This window comes from Maylandia zebra, linkage group LG23, assembly GCF_041146795.1.
Source record: "Maylandia zebra isolate NMK-2024a linkage group LG23, Mzebra_GT3a, whole genome shotgun sequence".
Lineage (NCBI taxonomy): Eukaryota > Metazoa > Chordata > Actinopteri > Cichliformes > Cichlidae > Maylandia > Maylandia zebra.
The window spans coordinates 14,945,815-14,965,861 of record NC_135188.1 but is presented as its reverse complement, the minus strand read 5'-3'; the positions used below and the strand labels follow the sequence as shown (position 1 = coordinate 14,965,861).

The 20,047-nt window shown below is 38.7% G+C and overlaps 1 protein-coding gene across 4 annotated transcripts in view; it reads left to right on the top strand.

Moving 5' to 3' along the window:
* Positions 1-20,047, top strand: part of LOC101486318 (uncharacterized) — a 129,216-nt gene that overhangs the window by 55,058 nt on the left and 54,111 nt on the right. The window lies entirely within an intron of this gene.

The following is a 20,047-nucleotide window of genomic DNA, read 5'->3' as shown; positions in this document are numbered from 1 at the left end:
TTTTAATCTTTACTGTGTGAAATGTAGATGGTGCACATTTAAACAAACCCCAGTTAAGCCATTAAACAGTGTCTGCATCTCACAAGCAGATTTAAAGAGAGCAGATCTATAATACTAATGAGCAATCAGGTCTTTGTTTTGCTCTGTGATTTAGCTGATTTGCCAGCAGTTGTGTTGCTTATGAGCTGTAAGCTGTCTTTTATTCCTTATTATTGCAGCCGAACATTCGCTGCGGAAAAGGAGGGCGAAACATTATAATATTTGGCAGAGGATACAAGCCATGTAATGACAAAATCTGTATTCATTTCGTGAGCAGAAATTAATCATGCTTTCCTGTGTTACATTCCTAATGCAAATTTTCTGTCAACACATTGTGTCTCGTGTTTGTGAGTTTATTCATTTGAAACGGCGGAGCTGATGTGTCATCACAGATGGGCCTGCATGCTGGAGAAGGTGGCCGCATTACTAACCATCTCAGATTAGGAAGTATGCCGTTGATGTGTTGTATGTATTCATGCTTGTGTCGTGGGTCAAAGCATCACAAGCTGGCTCTTGAGTGTTTTATTCATTGTTTGCTCTCCAGTGTCGGATTCGCTGTCTGGTCCTGTGTGTACGTATGGGAAGGATCCACTCTGTGGGAGAAAATGTCACAGTAACTTTGACGACGACCTTTCAGGTGTCGAAGATATTTTAAACATGAAATCGTGCGAGTGCACATCCACAGTCTCACTCTGAGCAAATTAAATGAAACATTTAGCTTGGGGTGGAAGTCTCGAGTGTGTGTCGTTGCCACTGTGGGGCTAAAAAAACAGTGAGATGTTGTTTTTTGGCAGCGGGGTGATGAGTATGCTTTTAAGGTCTTTTCATGGGTTTCACGTAAAAGAAGATGATAATCTAATAAGGCTGGTTTAAGAATTGTGTTCTTATTTCTTTTGTTTTTCTCCTTAAAAATGAGCATTTCTTGCTTCTGAGCGAGGAATTCTCATTGAAGCATTTTCGAGCTGAGATTGTATACGAAGATGGTCGATGTCGACGGGCTGTCACCCTACTCTGGTAAAGCGATTTCTAACAAACTGCAGTTGTGGTATTGAGGTCCTATTTTTGCTGGAAAGTCCCTTGAATGAAGAACTCTTAGAGTAACTGCTAATGTTTCTGATTTTAGGTGTTGTGCTCCTGACTCACCAGCTAAAGCAAAATTATCTTGTCAGTTCAGCTGGCCTTCAAAAGTCAAACTAACTTTCTAAACAGAAGAAAAAAGAAAAGAAGAAAAAAGCAAAATCCCTCAGAGTCTCAGTTAGTGCAGTTTGCTGCAGAGCAACTTTCTTGGAGGTTGGAGAGAGGTGACAAATCACAAGGTGCCAAAAAAGGAGCCGTCCTTTATGTTCTTATGTCTAATTTCAAAGGTCTGCAGATGCCTCCAGGTGTACTTCATTCAATCAGCAATGTTGCAGTTTTTGGCATCAAATAACTAATCAAACACAAGACTGACTTGAGGAAAATGAACATTAGAACAAACATAAAAGTACTCAGTATCACAGAAACCATATTTGTCCCAATGCCTTTTAGCTTTCAAAGGGTCGAATTCTGCCATTTTTTTTTTTTTACAAAAGGTGTCCTCTGTCATCAGCAGTATTACATGCCGGGAGCAAACTGTACACTTTTTGCAGTGTGTATTTGGAGATTGGCAAGGTGGCAGTGCCATAAATTCTATGACTATTAACCAGGCAATGGCTGTTTAAGTCCCATTTGGGAGCTCTGCGTTTTTCACTCACTGTTTACTCTGACTTTCACTCCCTGGTCAAAGAAACACGGCACTTAAAGACCAAGTGTCCTTATTTTCCGACTTGTCAGTGTTGCTGTGGCACCAACAACAGGGGAACTTCTCCTTTCTGACCTATTTAAACATGCTGATTCATACACTTTCAATTACATTTTCATTTCAGTTTATCCTTTAGCACAAATCCTGCTGCTCTGTTGTCCTACAGATATAATCATGCACCTGACTGTGGGGCTGTGAGTTACCGATTTGCTGTATAAAATGAAGTCGCCATGATATATAAAGAGAAGTTATGGAAGCACTACTGCGAGCTGTCACACTACCCTGCAGACTATCACCTGACTGTAATAATGTAATCCAGTGTTGAGGCCATTTTCATTACTTTCCTTCTTCCCTGACAGTATCTGGCTGCAGGCAAACGCATTTTTTTAGGTGTTACAACCATCCCTCCCCTTCTTTTAGCTACGAGGGGACATTTCTCGCACTTCTGCAGCATCTCCAACTGACTGTTGCATTTGTCCTCGCCTATTGTACCGATGGCATCATTGTCAATTATTAATGCCGAGGAGTAAGTGTCTGAGAGACATCCCACTGAGAGACCAAACAGCCACGAACAGGGGTTAGTGGCAGGGCCAGGGAGTGCTGCGAGTGGCAGCTGCACCATTTAGAGAGTGATTGTTGGGAAGCTCCTACTATATATTGATATGAACTCTGCTACAGTAAGTTAATGCATCAGTATAATAACATTTTAATGTCTGCAGTGGCATGGGCATTTAATATTTGTCCACAGAGAGATGTATATGTAGATCTGCAATGACTCTAATGATGGTGATAATCATTTTGTCCTGCGCAGCTATCGCTCTATAATGCATTACTGCAATCACCCTTGGTTAACATTAAGAGGCTTTAGCCATTACGACTTTGAGCGAGCAGTGCTCATCATAGTCTCCGATTCAATGCGTCAGCCATTTCATTTTGCATCTTTATTTTTATTCTTCAAGCTTCTTTTTCCTGTATGTTGTTTTCCCCTTATTGCAACGGGGTCTCAAATGTGGGCCATTTGTATGAGTTATGCTAATTTGTTGGGGCAATGAATGCATTAATTTCATTAGCACATGGCCTCAAAGCAATAATTACCAGAGTAGGTGTGTCAGAAGCAATCATGTTAAAATTTGCCAGTTAATTATTAAGATTTTGTTCTGAGGGACCTGAATTTGACATGAGTCGCCGAGGGAAAAAAAAAAGAGAGGAGAAAGTTAATGCATTCCAGTGGCCGAGGCTAGCTGCTTGTTGTTGAACACAGTGGGGGTGTCTGCGACATTGTGGGCCTACTGGCACGATTTTTTGCATGTTGACAGCTCACATTCTGGACTAATTACCACAAATAGCAGAGGGTTAGCTGGTGCTTGGTCAATCCAGGAGGGTGTAATTTTAAAGAAAAGGAGGTCCGGTAGTTCCAGGCCGTCTAATGGCCCCTGCTCCGTCAGATTGCAGTCCAGTGTAGATGATATTGGTCATGACTTGTGATGAACAGATTCACAGCTCACTTCGTTGGTCCTAAATTGGATCAGGAATATATATTTGCAGCTTCACTGTGGCAGTAGTGATCTGTTGGGGTGTTACAAGGCTTTGTAACAGTAAAGTATAACAGCTTTATTACAGCATGTGAATAATACAGGGTAACAAAAGCAAATAATATTTCTGTGTATGTGGATGCCTTAAATCAGTAGTATGAAGCTTCTTAATAGCTTTGATTGTGTTGATTATAACAGGAATGATTTTAATTCATTGCATGGATCCAATATAACTGTTTGATATCTTTATTTATATTTTATGTCTATCAATTTTATTTAAATATGATGCATGTGTTTGAAATATCTGTCAAATTATTTGCTGCTTAAACATATGAATACCCCAGAAAACAAGAAATAAAGATACAGAGCATGCTTTGTGAGATGCTGTGGCTTTATACTTGGAACAAGAGTTGGGTTTTTCCATGGCAACTAATGCACAGTACATGATGACAAGGATTGGACCATTTAGAAAAGTGGTTTTAAGTCATTCAACAAACACTGGAGTCTCTTGCTGAATGCTCTCTGAGGCCACGATGCCACATAAATGCAGGGTGACTCAGAGGTTTTAAAAATGCACGAGGTATACAGTGCATATTAATCAAATATGTGCACGCTAATAACTTAAGGAATCCTCTTCGAAACTTAAAATGCCACATTTTTTATGTCTAGCAGTTTTTGGACGCTTATCTCAATCTGGGTCACGGAGGCAGCAGTCAAAAGCTAAATTTATGGTCCTGCAAATGCGTCCGTCTGCATACACGTTGCCATTTGGACAGCTCCAGCGCAGTCCTCCAAAATCCGAGCTGCACAGTGCTGGATGTGGATGACCTACGCGTCGGTCAAATGCTTATTGGTTGACAAGTGGTTTGGAATAAGGAAGGGAGCAACAGAGTTCACCAGGAATGGGAGAAATGCAAAACATAATCAAATATTTTTACACCATGAAAATCACAGACAGTGAATGCAGTGAATACTTTTTATTGTTTTAGCACTCAGTGTGACTTCAGCTCTTTGTATGCTATAACTTCACTCTATTCCACGGCGGACTGATGGACCAACAGCACAAACTAGAGTATCATATTTACTGCATATTTTGTCCACTCCATTGACAGCAAACACTCTCTGCAGTTGGACTGCGTCTGCACTAACCCCGCTCAAGCATAAATCAGCAGAAACCCCGCCCACCTCCTCCAGCTCTTCTGGTGGTGTAGATGTTCCCTAGCCACCCAAGAGACATAATTTTTCTATCGTGCCTCCTCCCTGTTCATTCGAAACGCCTCACCTTCCCAGGAGGGAACCTGTTCAGATGCTTGAACCACCTCAACTGCCTCCTTTCGATGTGGAGGAGCAGCTATTTACGCTCCTCTCTAAGGAAGAGCCCAGGCGCCCTTCGGAGGAAGCTTGCTTCCATCGCCTGTCCCAGATTGACTATCATATCCCGCTTTTCACTACAACTCATTAGTAGCATAAGTTTAAATGGACATTAAATTTTTTTGTGGGAAAAAGGTTTTGTTTTCCAAAACAGGGCTAAATCAGCATGAACATTGTGGGACTTAAGAAATGTTGTGAAATTAGATTCTCCAGCAACATTTCTAGTATATAGAGCAATTTTGTCATATACTGAGCTTGTGTCCTTCATAAAATTAGATTTTTCCATTGCTTTAACAGTAATTATCATCAACCAAGGACAGGCCAAACTATAACCTGCTAAGCTCTAAGCTGTAGCAGATTGTAGAGAGCTCCTCCAGCCATACTAAATTTTCTAGTTTGGTTTTTACACCCTGATATAAAAAAGCTGCTCTGCTGTGGTTGTCCTTCATTTATATATGAAATAATGACTTCAGTGTAAATACATTTTTACGTTCCCTCTGTGTATAATGCTGACATTACACATTTCTCTGCTTCTGCTTCTTTGTCATTATCTATGCTTTTCACATGTGCAAAGGTGGGTAATGGTAGCACTCAGTTTGAATCATGTACAGGAGCCTATTGTGTGATTGGTGTTTTGTTTGAAATTAATCCTGATTACGATAAAATGAAATTCCTAATTCAGAAGTGAGCCTAAACAGAGCAGCTCTCTAACCTGAGAGCCTCAAATCTTCCAGCACCACTCTGCACTTTTAGCGAACCTTCCCCGCCTCTTGTCTCTCAAGTGTCTCCTTAAAGGTGCTAGCATTTACGCTCCCACCCTCCCCCTCTGGGGGGGAAAAAAGTTAATCATCACTTGATTTTATATGGAAAGCAGATTATCCTTTGATTTTGATGAATGCAGCAGCTGCCAGACACTTCATTTGACTAAAAGCAGGACATTGTGCCGAGGCCTCTCGTATGTCACTAAGCCTCTGTCAGGACAGCACTGTGACAGGAGATGACACATGAAAGGAATTCCTCCTTGTGGCTCTCCCAGGACAATGGAGTATGGCCTTGAGGTAAAACGCGTGCGCATGTGAACACACACACACACACACCATGCTTAGCTGCCAAGAATAAGCACACAGCAGCATTTCTTTGTAAATCTCTTCAGACACTTTCTTTTTTCTTTAATTTTGATAATTGCTTTAATAAGTATGGATTGGAATGTAGTTCAGTTCATAAATCTATTTAACCTTCAAGTGACCAATTGGAGTCATTTAAGACCCCACCCTTGTATTCATGCGCACAGTTACGATTTCTTAATCATAAAAATCTTTCCAACCGTGAATTCGCCAATGTATTTTTCCTGCAGCTTTTCATAGCTTTTCACTGGAACTGGCCCTTTGGTGTAGCAATGATAATGGAAAGCTGTGTGGAAATATACTGGGTTTTTAAAAAAACATTATAGGGTTTGATTTCATTGTAATTTTCCACTTGTAGTCAGTACATTGTACTAAACCAAAAGTAGCAAGACTTACTGCCGTTAAGGGTTTCTCCACAAAATATTTAAAGATTACTACAAACCAGATGTCCCACTATGACTTCATTGATCAACATATTAGAGTCTGTAAAACCTGTTCACAGAAACATATCTTACATTATAAATGAAATTGTTTTTCTTCGATTACTTAACCAAATAAATTGGTTTATTAGAAGTAACAGAAAAGGCAGTCAAAATAAGTGTCATTTTTGTGCCTATTAACTGCTTTGTGCATGAAAAAAACCTAATAATGAGATTACTTACTTTTGGAACATGAATCATAGGTAAAAGAGACCAGAACCATCTTTAACCCTAGAACACTATCGCTGGGTGATTTACACCCGAGAAAATACATTTACATGATTTCTCCCTCCTGCAGCTGTTTGCGTGTCGAGGAGCCTGTGCCTTCACCAGGGAAGTCTCAAATGTCCCAGGAATGGGTGGACCAAAGACCAGCTTTCCAGAGTCATTATTTTGTTTTAGGAGTTCTATTTTTCATTTTGTTAGACATGGCACAGTTAAAAGTAAAAGAAGACCACTCTAATTTGTCATGTGTTGTCATATTTTGATATATTTGATTACTTTTGATTGGTTATATTATATCGGGTAAAAATCACCCGGCATTAGTGATCGTGTTACTATTTATAGCGATAGTGTTCTAGGGTTAAAATACTCGCTGCAGGGTTAAATCTGTGTGCTTCTTATTAATGGCAGCAAAAACAGGTCAAAACAAATAATTTTAAAAAGTGTTTTAATCAAAACCATAAACCTTCAGCAGGGTATTCACAAAAACATGTTTAAAGCCTGTCATATAGTAGGTTTTGAGGACTGTGGCTACTTTTCCTATTTATGGTAAATTTGAATAGACAGAATTTTGATGTAAAGTTGCAGATTTAGTTCATATATGAAATTTTTATAATCATTGTGCCAAGTAAATTGCTCCTGATAACATCAATACAGCAGATCAAACAGATATTCAACTAACATGAGATCATGTTTTTAGACATTCCCAGTCCAGTCAGCAGGTTAACAGCTGGTTAACCATGCTGACAGGTGACCTGCTAGTCAGCCTCAGATTGGCCTGCACTGCAGCCTGACATACACATCTCTATAAATGTATAGATGCTTATTGCTGCAATGGAAACTATTATTGGTCCGCTTGGAACCAATATGCTATATACACAAACCATATTGTTCAGCATTTATTAGCTCCATCTCCAGCTGTGTAAAATAAAAGACTTAAAGCGTGACGCAGGCATGGGGAAAAGAGGTGATTATACTGCAGTTCAATGTCAGTGCATTTTACCAATAAAAGCTCAGTGCAGTATCTCAAAAGAAAGTTAAAATAAATAACTGGGCATATTTTATATTGTAATGTGAACAGAAATTTAAAATTAAATTTTAAAAAGTTTGATTTTTTTATGTTGTCAATCATATTTGGTAAATGGAAAATCTGAAGCGGTATGTCAGCATTTAAAAATTCTGAATAATCTCTCACACAGAGGCAGCAGTGGGGAATTTTCATTTTTGAGGCTGTAATTACTTTTTCATTTAGTTTTTACTCATTAGCAAATAAAGTGAAGCATTTTGTCACTTCTCGCTCTGAAATGCAACTTGTGTTTCTCATTCTCCCTGGCTGTCAATAACTATTTTCTCCGGATTTGCTCACATGAGGAACAGAGAGGACTTTAAGGTGGACATTTTCAATTTTGTCAATTCATCGCCGAGATCGTTGTTGAGGTTTACGCTTGTATACTAAAGCTACTACAGGTAACAAACTAATAGAGGCTAATACGAGTTTGGAATTTTTTTTGTAGACCCCGTCTGTCGACAGCTACAGCATGTGGTTTGGCAGGATGTAGTTGCAAGTGCAATTTAATTCACATCATAGCAGGGTCAGATTCTAACCATTATTCTGAGCAAAGACTGGGACTCTTGGTAATTTTACCCTCCTTATTTAACCTCCGTGCCCTCCTCCTCCTCTCTCCTGCCATCCGTCGCCAAACACAATTCATTTGAGTTCCTGTTCAGGAGGGTGATTTAATTATGTTCTCCTTTAATTGGCTTTCAGGCATCTAAACTGAAACTGATGGGGAATTAATAACAGCTCCACTAGGTCTCCAAACTGTTTGCAACCCTGGAAACATTCTAAGAGCCTGAGTTGGTCCCATTTTCCATGTGTCTGTTTTGGACGTTTGATAATGCAGCTGCAAAAACGTGGTCACAGTTGCTGTGTGGTCCTCGCTCTCGGTATGCACTTTGTCTCTTTGTCAACACCCTAGACGTTTGGTGCAAACTTTGTACCCATAAAAACAAAGCAGATGCCAAAGAAAGCTCAGCGTAAGTATAGTGTATCTTATTTTTCCTCCCTGACCTAAAAGATGCATGTGGTTTGAAAACATTTCCAAATCAGTCGGTTAGCGACGTGAGATGGAAAAAAAAAAATCTCTGCATTCCTCTTAAGCCTTCGCTGTACGTTCTCTCCTATTTGTTATTCATTTAAGCACGTGTTGTACACAGCAAACACAAGACGGAAAAGCAGCGATATTTCTGCCTCTCCGTGGGTACGGCTCTCTTTGGAGTCCAAAGAAAGAGAAATCACTCGCAGATGCGTTACTATTTAGGTAGCTAACAAAAGAAGAGTTGTGAAATGGCAGGAAATGATGGCTGCTAAAATGAAGGTTTGAAGTTCACATGTCATTAACGTCCATGAAATCAACTTTTTCCTCTGAATGTACTCTTCCCCCAGAGTCTGCCTTTGTCTTCAAACAGCGCCAAAGCAATCATTATGCTCAGACATAATGCACCATAATGACAGTAATTTCAGTATCAAATTTTCAAATGTTAGGCTTTAATTCATTGTGGTTAAGTAGCTTAGTTGTAATTCACATTTCCTACCCGTCTTAGCAGAGTGCTCAAGGAATGAGACGTCTAAAGCAGGACATGGGAGCACCGCATGAAGGAACATTTTAAAGCCTTCATTCATTTAAATACTGTCTAAAATACATGAGAAAATTCAGTGACATTTGGGAGGCAACAAAAAACATTCTGCAGTCTCTCTGTTTAACTCTGGTATCTAATTTTAACAATTTTAACATAAATCCAGATCTGGAATCATTCCTATCCCGTAATGTCAACATCAGCTTGCAGCTTTCAAATCTTTCATGTAGTTTTCAGTTGGAGCAATTATAGCCTGTGTAAATGTAAAATTAATTGGCGACGCTTTTGATAAAAGATTACACTGAAGTAATTGTCAAAGCAAAAATAGCAAAATATTCAGATTCCTCTGATTCAAATCAACTAGTTTCGTGTTCTCGTTAGATGACTTGAGAAAACAAATTCTTTCATCAGGAATGAAAATCTTTAATTGCAGCACTAATGATTTAGCTCAGGATAAAACTCATTGCTCCCCCTCTGAGGGCTTTCTGACTCTCCTACCTTGTCTGACAGTTCCTGTTGAAGTCTTTAAAAGCACACCGTGTACTTTCATCGTTGATGAAAGGCTGGGAACGTAGGGCTGACTTACATTTTCCTCGCACATGTACAGAAAAACCAGTAACCAATGAGAGGGTGTGTCCAGGTGTGTAGCCAAAATGGCTTGTTAGCACAGAAATTTAATACAGGAATTTCATTTGTCAGATATTAAAATACTTTAAGGCTACATTCACACTGCAGGCAAAAGCGCATCAAATCCAATTTTTTTTGACCCTATGCAACCCATATCCGATCATGTTATGACAGTGTGAACGGCACAAATCCGATATTTTCAAATCCGACCTGGGTCACTTTCGTATGTGGTACTGAATCCGATACATATCCGATGTTTTAGAAAGCGACTGCTGTTTGAACGGTCATGTCGCATTAAATCCGTCTTTTACGTCACTGACACAAGCCAATTATCAGCTCCGGAGAAACGCCCGAGAAGACATTGCGAACGCTTCCTGGCCATCCAGTGTAGATGTTAGTGAAACTGCTGGGAAGACAACGTTGGACAACGTTGAACATTTTATTTGTACTGCATAATCTGCAGATTCTGACAGAAATCTGCAGCTATCCTTTGAAGCACCGCTCCTCTCTAAAACAGCAATAAGGATAATTATTAGTAGTATTGTAGTGTGAACAAGCAGACAAAAAAATCGGATTTGATCAAAAAATCAGAATTGAGCATTAAGACCTGCAGTGTGAACGTAGCCTTAGAGACACAAAGAAGGTTCAAGAAGTCCTGTCATTGACTCTGATGAGTGTAGACCTGCAAGGCTGCTGTTGGCCTTTACAAAATCAAAGTTAAAAGCCTTTCAATTAAGTTTTCATATGAAACAAGCTCTAAATATGTTTATTGCTCTGGCCATCGGAGGAACGATGACCAGAGCGATTCACCGCTGCCATGAACACATTAACCAAACTACTAATATGTCCCAAATCCAACTGCCAATTTCTGTTGGGGCACACTTTTCATTGTGCTGTTTTCTCAGTGAAGCTGACCATTAAATTAGCAAATTACAACAAGAAAAAGGATACAAAAAAAAAAACAGTCATGGACTCGACAGCTGATGTAATCTTTAGTACTACCAAATCAGGGCACTGTAGTTGTAGCTGCAATTACTCAGCTTGGCTGCGGATAAAGATACCGAGGACTCGGTCAGATTGCTGTGTCCTGGTTATGTGTGTGTGTGTGTGCGCGCGGGTGTGTTAATCATAAATATAATATAGTAAATATGGCATCAGTTTCCTTTCCTTTGTGTTTTCTTTCAACTTGGAGTCAGACAATATGAGACCATTTGGCGGTGGCCTCATTACTGTGATTTGCTGGCATTAAAAACTCACACATAACACCTCCTTATAACTGAAGCTGACACTTGGGCAGAAGGCCCAAAGCCTATATAAGAGAGAGCAGTTACCTTAGCAACTAAAAGCGATCGAAAGAAAACTGCAGTTAATTGAACTATTTCAGCATTATTTTTGTGCTGCTTTTGACCAGCGCTAACCTTTCACATATGTACTTGTTCATTAACATTTTCCTCACAGCGGACCTTGCTAGTGAGGATCAGTATATTCATTATGAGGGTCCCCACAGCCATTATGCACCGAATCTTTTGGTTCCAAACTGAGCTGTAAATTTTGAGAGAATCTGACACCCCTGCCCGAGGGTTACAGCAGAATGCTAACGAGGCCACGGCGACATTTCCATCACCATACAGTCAGTCGCACCATACATCAGCTCAGCGCCGAACATCTCCCAGAGACGCATGAAGTCAGTGACAATTTCAGACGTAACACTTTATTAGTATCCCTCCCATCTCTGCCGTGTAATGAATGAGGCCATTTAGACAGGATTTACGATATCTTTAAAACTTGATTGCTTAGAATTTGAGAATTATTCATAAGACTAAAGCATCATTTGTCATACAGCGAGTGCTGTTTTGGTGGAAACAAATGGTTTTGTTGTAGTTTTTCAAATGAACTCCTTTTCATGCACTCTTCAAATAAGCCATTTGTATGCATATATGTCCATGTAGAGGCTGTAATTAAAGGGAATGTGGCTCAGGTGACAACTCGCAATCAAGTTTTCTCCGTAATGTGTTGTGCCACTATGGAGCTGAGGTAACGGATACGGATGCAAATGATTAGGAATACACACACGTATTGGATTACACCGCATCTTTTGCTGAAACAAAGAGTTCGCTGTTCACATGCACTCCTATTACTGTACTTTGGAGGTGTCGGGGATGCATAATTCATGTCAGATTTTACTTTGCTTAAAGGTAACCTCTGCTGAACTTCTGATTGAACGATACGCTGAAATAATTAAATTATTCCCCCTTGAGTTTCCTTATTTCCATCACGGGAGGAGTGAGTGAGAGAGAAAGAGAAGTGTCCTCGCCTTGTTACAAAGATTATTGTGTTCACTTCCTGAGGCGGTGTGGCCACGCTTTGTGTGCGATGCCCAGATCATCTCTCAATTACACAAGGATCCCGAGGCAGAGGGTGGGGACCCAAGCAAAGGACCAGTTATGTCCACACACACTCTTGTTCACTCTCTCTCTCTCTCTCTCAAACACACACGCGCACACACACACACACACTGCTATTGCTCGGAGGCATGGCTTACTATAGCCACAGCCAAGAATGAGGCCTCTCAGGATAGATTTACACACAAATAAAACCAGTCTTATCTTGGCCCACATGTGAACGAGAACTGATTACACGGTCTGAACTAAGACCTCAAATAAGTTCAACTGTCCACTGAGAAACAGTTGAGAAACATTTCTGGCTGACAATGTGCATAGCAAGCATTGGAAGGTAATGTTAGACACATGGAAATGCAAACCAAAGTGAAAATGATTTAGTCAAATAATGCAGTGGAAGTTGAAATTTAATATAACTCAAAAAGACAGCATTTTTCTTACATAACAGCTCCCATTTGTTAACACGGTAATTACCTTTATTCCAGGCACAGCGTGGTATTGTTTTCCTACTTTCCTTTAATCATTTTCACGCTGTTATCTAACGCACACAGGCTTCAGGTTTTAACAAGTTATGAGTTTATGCATTAAAACATGTTCATGTAGTCATCTTTTTCACATTGATGAGATAATCTTAGTTTAGAAATGTAAAATAAATCTTCATTTGAGTCATTTTATTTCACAAATAATAAAAAAACAAGAATCTTGGTACCTGTCCAAAGCATCTGTGTCCACAGCTTCCGATCCGAAGCAGTCAGGAATCCTACAAAAAAGAAAACTCACCTGACTAGATTTAAAATACAAGTACCAGCATTTAATTGTTTATCCAAACAGCTGCATTTTTTAAAGGACGTTTAACTTTAGCTGTCAGGTAATTGCTAAAATGAAGTCTAAGTCCTTTATGTCACATGTCTTCATTTCTCTGCATTTTATTTCCTCTCCTCTTGACAGCCCTGATCTAATTACATGTGCGATAGAATGTGTTTTAATTGTTTCCTGGACTAATCAAAGACTGCTTGGTTAAAATTTGAAGTACTCATCCACAGAGTGAGCAAACTACTGATAAGTTATCTACAAGGTAAAATCAGAAAAAGTTCTGAGATGGAACATCTCTGGCAGCGGTAGCTTATGTTTCACAACTCAGCATGATATTGCGCAAGGAACATCAGGAGTTGTGTTACAAGCATTTTTGTGCACATTTACAGCCCAGGGATGATCCAACCTTCATAGCAAAGAGTTTGGAGTCCAAACGGCAAACTTTTTGCCATAGAAGAGCTGGCTGCACCGAAACAGCTGTTGCTGTCCACCACTCGCCTAAATTTGGTTTCCTGTGGCTTTGTGTTCTTCCCCCAAAAGCTCAAGGGCTTCCACGTTGCCACCACGGAGGAAGTCCAGAGCCTTAGATGGCCCTTGATGCTCATACTGAACAGAACTTTCTAACCACAGCAGGAAGGCTGGGAGCTTTGCTACTGCATGGAAGTGGGTGAAGGTGAAATTTAAACTAGGCTAAGACTTTGTCTCTTATTACAACATTTGCACTGTAGCTTTTTCCATGTTTATAATTTTATATTAAACAATTAGCAATTAGTTGACATCTGCCAAACGACTTTAATGAGCTTTATCTTGTTATTTTAATGATATACAAAAAAAGCTCACGTAGAATAAAATACATACTGATAACTTTACTGGAAGAATCCATGTGAAGCAGCTCATTTTTGGAAGGTAATTATTAGACTGTGCTGTTTATTAAAAATAAGGATGTTTAATCGCTTATAGGTTGAACTTTAGAGCTGTTTGAAAATAAAACAAATGACAAGTCTTATAGATTGGCTACTGCATTTTTCTGACGTTAGCTAACTCAAACCACCAGAAGCTGCTGGTCATACCAGACCAAGTAAGGCCGTGGAAGCAAAACGCTGAGAGAAATGAAGTACAGTGGAAGGGAGAATATTATTCCTAATAAAGTAAAGCTTCTCCGTTATACATGGCTCAATTGTGTAAATTCGTGTTACATTTTATAGAACTTCTCACACCAGTTTAATTACAATTAAAGCTTCTGACATATTTTGTAATACGTTTAAATATTAAACATCCTTTTTGGGGGTTTAACAGGCTGCATGCGAGTGGATGTAGACTGTATTTTTCTTTGAGGACATCTCTAAGCACCACTTGGAAAAGGATGATACCATGACAATGTGAAAAAATTAGTTGGGTTTTTTTTACTCAAAAAGCCTGTATAGTGTCCGTATATTACACAGAAGTACTTCTCCAAATTATAAGCATAGGCTACGAATTTCCTGTGGTCTTTGTGTATCTACTCCCCTGATTTTTCAATTATTTTGAAGGCCAAAATCAATGATTCTACTTTCTTTTTAAAAAATCACAGAGCACCAAAGATCATTCTGATGTTCATAGAATTTATAAAAATGAAACTTCTACATTTTTAATCATTAGTTTAATTAATCCTGGACTCACAAAGGTAGGTTTGAGACAGGAAGAGCTCGTAAATGCTATCTACAAGTGGTTATGATTGATGCAATCAAACCTGCCAAACACTCGAGAAGTTTGACGGAGGTGGAAGGTTAAGTTAAACTTTTCAAAATTTTCAATCTACAGAGGTTAAGAACACAAGCGGATCACAGCACTCGGGGGTCTTTTGAGTATATTACAATTACTCTAAATCACATGAAACTATTCCAAACACGGAGGTGATTTATTACATTAGCGGCGAGTGGTGGAGACCAGCACAAAGGGAGATTGTATGAAGATTACAGTGATGAAATAGTCAAATTTATTATCTTGACAGCTGGATATTCCAATTTCTTTGCCGCTGAGCCATGTAGATTTTCCAGAGTGCAAACACGTTTAAGTACTTCTTCAGAGTCAATTAAATCAGATACTAGTTAAATTACCATTTTTATTAACCTACAGGTTCATATTTTTGTAATTTTAATCACTATTGGAAAGACTATTAGAACGTCTTTCCTATGAAGACAGAACCATGGGTCATTTAGAGAGCAGCTGAATTAATCACACATTGTCACTTCAAATCTACCTTTCAGTTCTCTTCAAAGCTCGCTCTGTGATTTACATGTGCATGGAGAATTATCTGCAGTTAGTTAAAGGAGAGATTAGGAGTGACGTCGGGCTGCACCCACCTCTAGGAAACTTGAGCATCACACCTTCAGCCAAAGTGAGATTATGAAAATGAAGCACGGAGAGTGTTTCAGAAGACTTACAAAGTTCAACTACTGTCAATATCACGCCACAAATCACTTGTACCTGTGGCTTCTCCCGTCCTCCCCCTGCTGTGCGTGGTGGGAGCCAGCCTCAGCAGACAGTGTGGACAGTAAATAATATACCGAGACAACATTAACCTTTAGTTGTGGTGTTAAGATGGAACCTCAATTAACAAGAGTAAATAATCCTTGTGATTACTTTTGGCTGGCCTTTATCTCATACATAACCTAATTAAATGGACCATCCAAACATAAAACCGCAACTAATCAAGGGCTTTGCTGAGGCACTGCACTATGGCTGTGTGGGATTTTAAAAACACACCCACGCATGTGCGACCATCCATGCGTCTCTACACACACACACGCACACACACACACAGTTTGAAAAGACTTAATGACTAATAAAGAGTTTTAGTTTTGGCATAACTTCCCAAATGTGCTTAATTAAATATAGAAGAGTTTCACTTTAAACATACAATAGTTTTTAATTAGTTAAACTGTAATTTAATCTGAATTAACCAGCCTTTACCATTTGGTACGTGGCGCAGCACATTGACAGAAGAGACTGCTACTGCTGCTCCTGTTACTCCGAAATGAATGTTGGATTTATTTTCTATATCGCAAAAATTTGGGTAAAGTTGCAGAATTTTTTAAAGCAGGTGCCACATTATCGTTTCTACATTTTAATTTTGTGCAAGTAAACTTGTAACATGTTCAAATTTCTCTCTTGACTGATAATAAGAAAAAGTGTCTCTCTTTTATTTTATCCTTAAGTTTTGCATCTCATTTCTTCTGATCCGTGCACTGTTTGACTTCCAACTTTTGAGATTTGTATAGTCTGCATAAGGGGACACATTCCAATGGAAAATGAGATTGGGTTGACTTAATGGGAAACAAAAATCTACAAACCTCTATGGTCCGTTAAGCATAAACTTTTGAGGCAGTGTCTGGTGTCATCTTTCTAAGATTTCATACAAATTCTGTTCTCCTTCTTTCCACAGAGCACATTATCTCTTTTATATCTTTCATTTATTTTCATTGGTTTAAATTCAAATGTGGAGCTCTCCAGTTAAAATCTGCAGCTTTACTTTTTTTGTTTCTTTAACAGCAGATATTACATGTCTGTGTATATTTATATTTGGGGAAATGTTTCCACATTCGGGTTTAATTGTTTAAGTTTCCAGCGCTTCACCCTTCTGTTGTTAACTCTCAAGTCTCCCTCCACTGTGAATCGGTTTGACGAAATGTTTGACGCAGACAACTACACAAAATATTTTTGTCACAAATTAAAACTATTTTTAAAATTTTAGAAACACAATTAGTGTTCAAGACAAAAGAAAATATGTGGGGTTTTTTGTCTTTGTCAATTTGCAAGTACTAAGCACTGCTATTAAAAAGATGTGTGAGGATTATTATTGAATTACTTAAATTACCGACTTTGCTCTAGTCTCTGTTTCAAGACAATAAACATCTAACTAATCTGTATATAAAGCATTGGCAAGATCTAATATGTTAAAAGAGAAAGCTATACAAAATTTAAAAATACCTCTGATAGTAAATCTTTCTCATAGGATTATTTCATAAACATATATATGTATTGCAGGTTCACACTATAGGTCTTTTTAAGATAACGGATATTATTATAACTAATACAACAACTTCTGGTGCTTTGGGATTAAAAACACTAAAAACACAACTTTTCTGTTTTCAGATGTGTGTTATTATTTATTAATTGCATGTACATTGCTCATAATAAGGAGGCTAAAATAAGTTGTGTCTGTGGTGTGTGATTGTGGATCCCCGCAAGGCTTGATATTCCTTTCAGGAGCACTTTTTTTTTCATTTCTTATTTATATGATGCCAAAAATATGCTCCCAGGACTATCATTTTTCTGTGCCTGTTTGCGAAAGCCGAGAGCTAAGAGGATTTATCTTCTTGACCCATCACACAAAGACAATGAGCTGCAGAATAGTGGTGTCCAACTGGGAGGACTGAGGGTGGGCACACCCAGCCGTCCTCGGGCCTCGTTCTAAAGGCAGAATCATGTTACAGGCGGAGAAACCCATTACTCCTGTCTGTATCAGCTCTCAGTGCCTTTGTAAAAAGCCTGGCGCATGTGAGTTGGTTGCAGGGATTACTGTATGTCAGTAATATTCTGTATCTCTGGCTTGTTTTGACCAGCTTGGACTTCAGGTTCAGGACAGTAAATGGCATTAGATATCTGCAGTGGCAGTAAACACCAGCACAGTTTAGCCTTTGCATTGAGACTAAGTAGGAAAATGGTGTTGCAGAACTCTCTACTTTTTAGGAGTCGTTTACCCCCGGGCTATGGCTAATGGTTTACTCACTCCCCGACATGCCCTCGGGCTCCAGGTAGTCTCACATTGTCAAGCTGCTCTCATTAACTCCTATAACTCCTGGAGAGATAAGCGTCAGACAGTCACACACTGGAGGCCTTACAAGTGGAAGTGCAACGGACTGACAAACACGTTTACAGGCTAAAGGACACGAGCAACTTATAGTTGTGTGTTGGAGGCAACTTTTTACCCATGAAGTGCTGTTCCAACAAGCATTTTGTAATTTATTCCTGACTGCTTTATTATGCAGCATAGCTACTGTTCAGCCAATTAAATATGCCGTAAATCTATCATTATATTTTCCCACAGGCCAAATTGATATTGTCACAGGGCCCAAAATATTCAGTTTACTGTCGAGATACAAAAAACAAAACAAACATGAAACCCTCATGGTGGAGACACTGAAAGCAGCAGGGTTTTGTTAAGAAACCGACTAAAATGAAACTTCTTTTAATTTATCTAATCCTAATTCACTAATTAATTATTTAGTTAATTGTCGAGGTGCTAGAAATACTCTAGTGCAAGCTGAGTTGCTGTGAGTGAAATATGACTAAAAATTTAGGCTGTCATGTGTCTATCGTAATACATCTTGCTTAAATCATATAATATTATATTAAGTAAAATATTTTATACTATAATATTTAGTTGTATTTGAGAAATGTGATATATTAATTAAAGTAGAAGAAATGTGATAATAATAATAACGTTCCTTAGCTTTGGATAAATACACTTTTTCTTTCTTTTCTCTGTAGGAAAAAATGTAACTATGTAAAATGCATCCAGTATAAATTTACTGAATTGGTATTATATTAATGACAAAAAGAACAAAATAAACCAAAAAAAAAAAAATAATAATTATCTAATTTATTTGCCCTGGTCTCATTTCAGCTTAGTGTGGGAGTCTTTACTATGTGCTACTGTTTTTTGTACTCTGATTAGTTTCTCCTTTCTTCGCTATCGTGACGATATGTCTTCACACATGAAGTAGAGTGGACAAGACACAGAAGAAATGAGAAAGGTTTGTAGTTTAGTCAAAATCTCTAAATATGGCAAGCGGTTTGAATTGCTTTTAAATTGCTGTACTTTTGCTGTTAGCTTCCTCCATGCTATGTTAGCTCTCATGCTAACAGCTGATGTGCTACATTTAGAAAAAACAGAATTCAAATGAGAAATTCCTAATTATTATTGCTGCTACAGCTTCTTTACAGTGTTGGTGTGGGGCGTAGGAGGTGGTTGTATTTTTATTCCTTTTACTAAGGTGCTGTAATAAGGGAGTGGAACTAGCTCTCTGTTCTTACATTTTGTGGTGTTCTTGTAAACTGGAGACCTGAAAATGTGTGGCAGCTTGGTGTGAGGCGCTTAGGTTCAGCAATCCTAGATTCCTTTGAAAACTTTGTACATTAACTCAGACCTCTTTCTCCAAATATTTCATCTTTTTGTTTATTAATTTTGTGTTTCCAGTTACTACAGTATGATAACATCTCTTATATTTATTCTTGCATTTTCATCATTTTATTAGTCATGGCAAAACCCCAATAAAATCTGGTCTGTATTGCTAACACTCTAACTGAAAGCTCCCTTATTTACGTCTACGTAAGATTCCTAACTTAAAAACAGCAACAGTCTAGACCAGGGGTGTCAAACTCAAATACACAGTGGGCCAAAATTCAAAACTGGAACAAAGTCGCGGGCTAACATTAATATTTATTGAAAAAAAAATCTTCCTCTAGATATAAGAATGAGTCTTTTCTTATGGACTCAAACACGTTTTGCTGAAAAACTGAATATGGAACAAGCAAAGCTTAATACTAAACAATATATACATTAGCTGTATAATACCAGTAGGCCAGCTCTAATAGTAATTTGGTATGGCTTCGCGGGCCAAATATAATTAGGCTGCGGGCCAAATTTGGCCCGCGGGCCAGAGTTTGACACCTATAGTCTAGACTTAAAAATGCAGCAGCTTGCAGATCTTTAGTTTCAACTGTTCGCTATAAGACGGTTATTTTGATGAGGTGTCATGAGGACCAGATCTTGTCCTGGGTACTTTCACTGTCACCTCATACACTCTTTTCTCCTTTAATCTTGATTAAATATCTTTTTTGTTTGACAATGTTTGAGCCGTTGGACCGTCAGGACTGTTGAGTGAATTATATACTGCTAAGCCGCTATCGTGGATGGAAGCAGCCCTTTTTTTCTCCATGTACGTCACTACGAAGATTTATTCAAAGTTTCTTCTATATT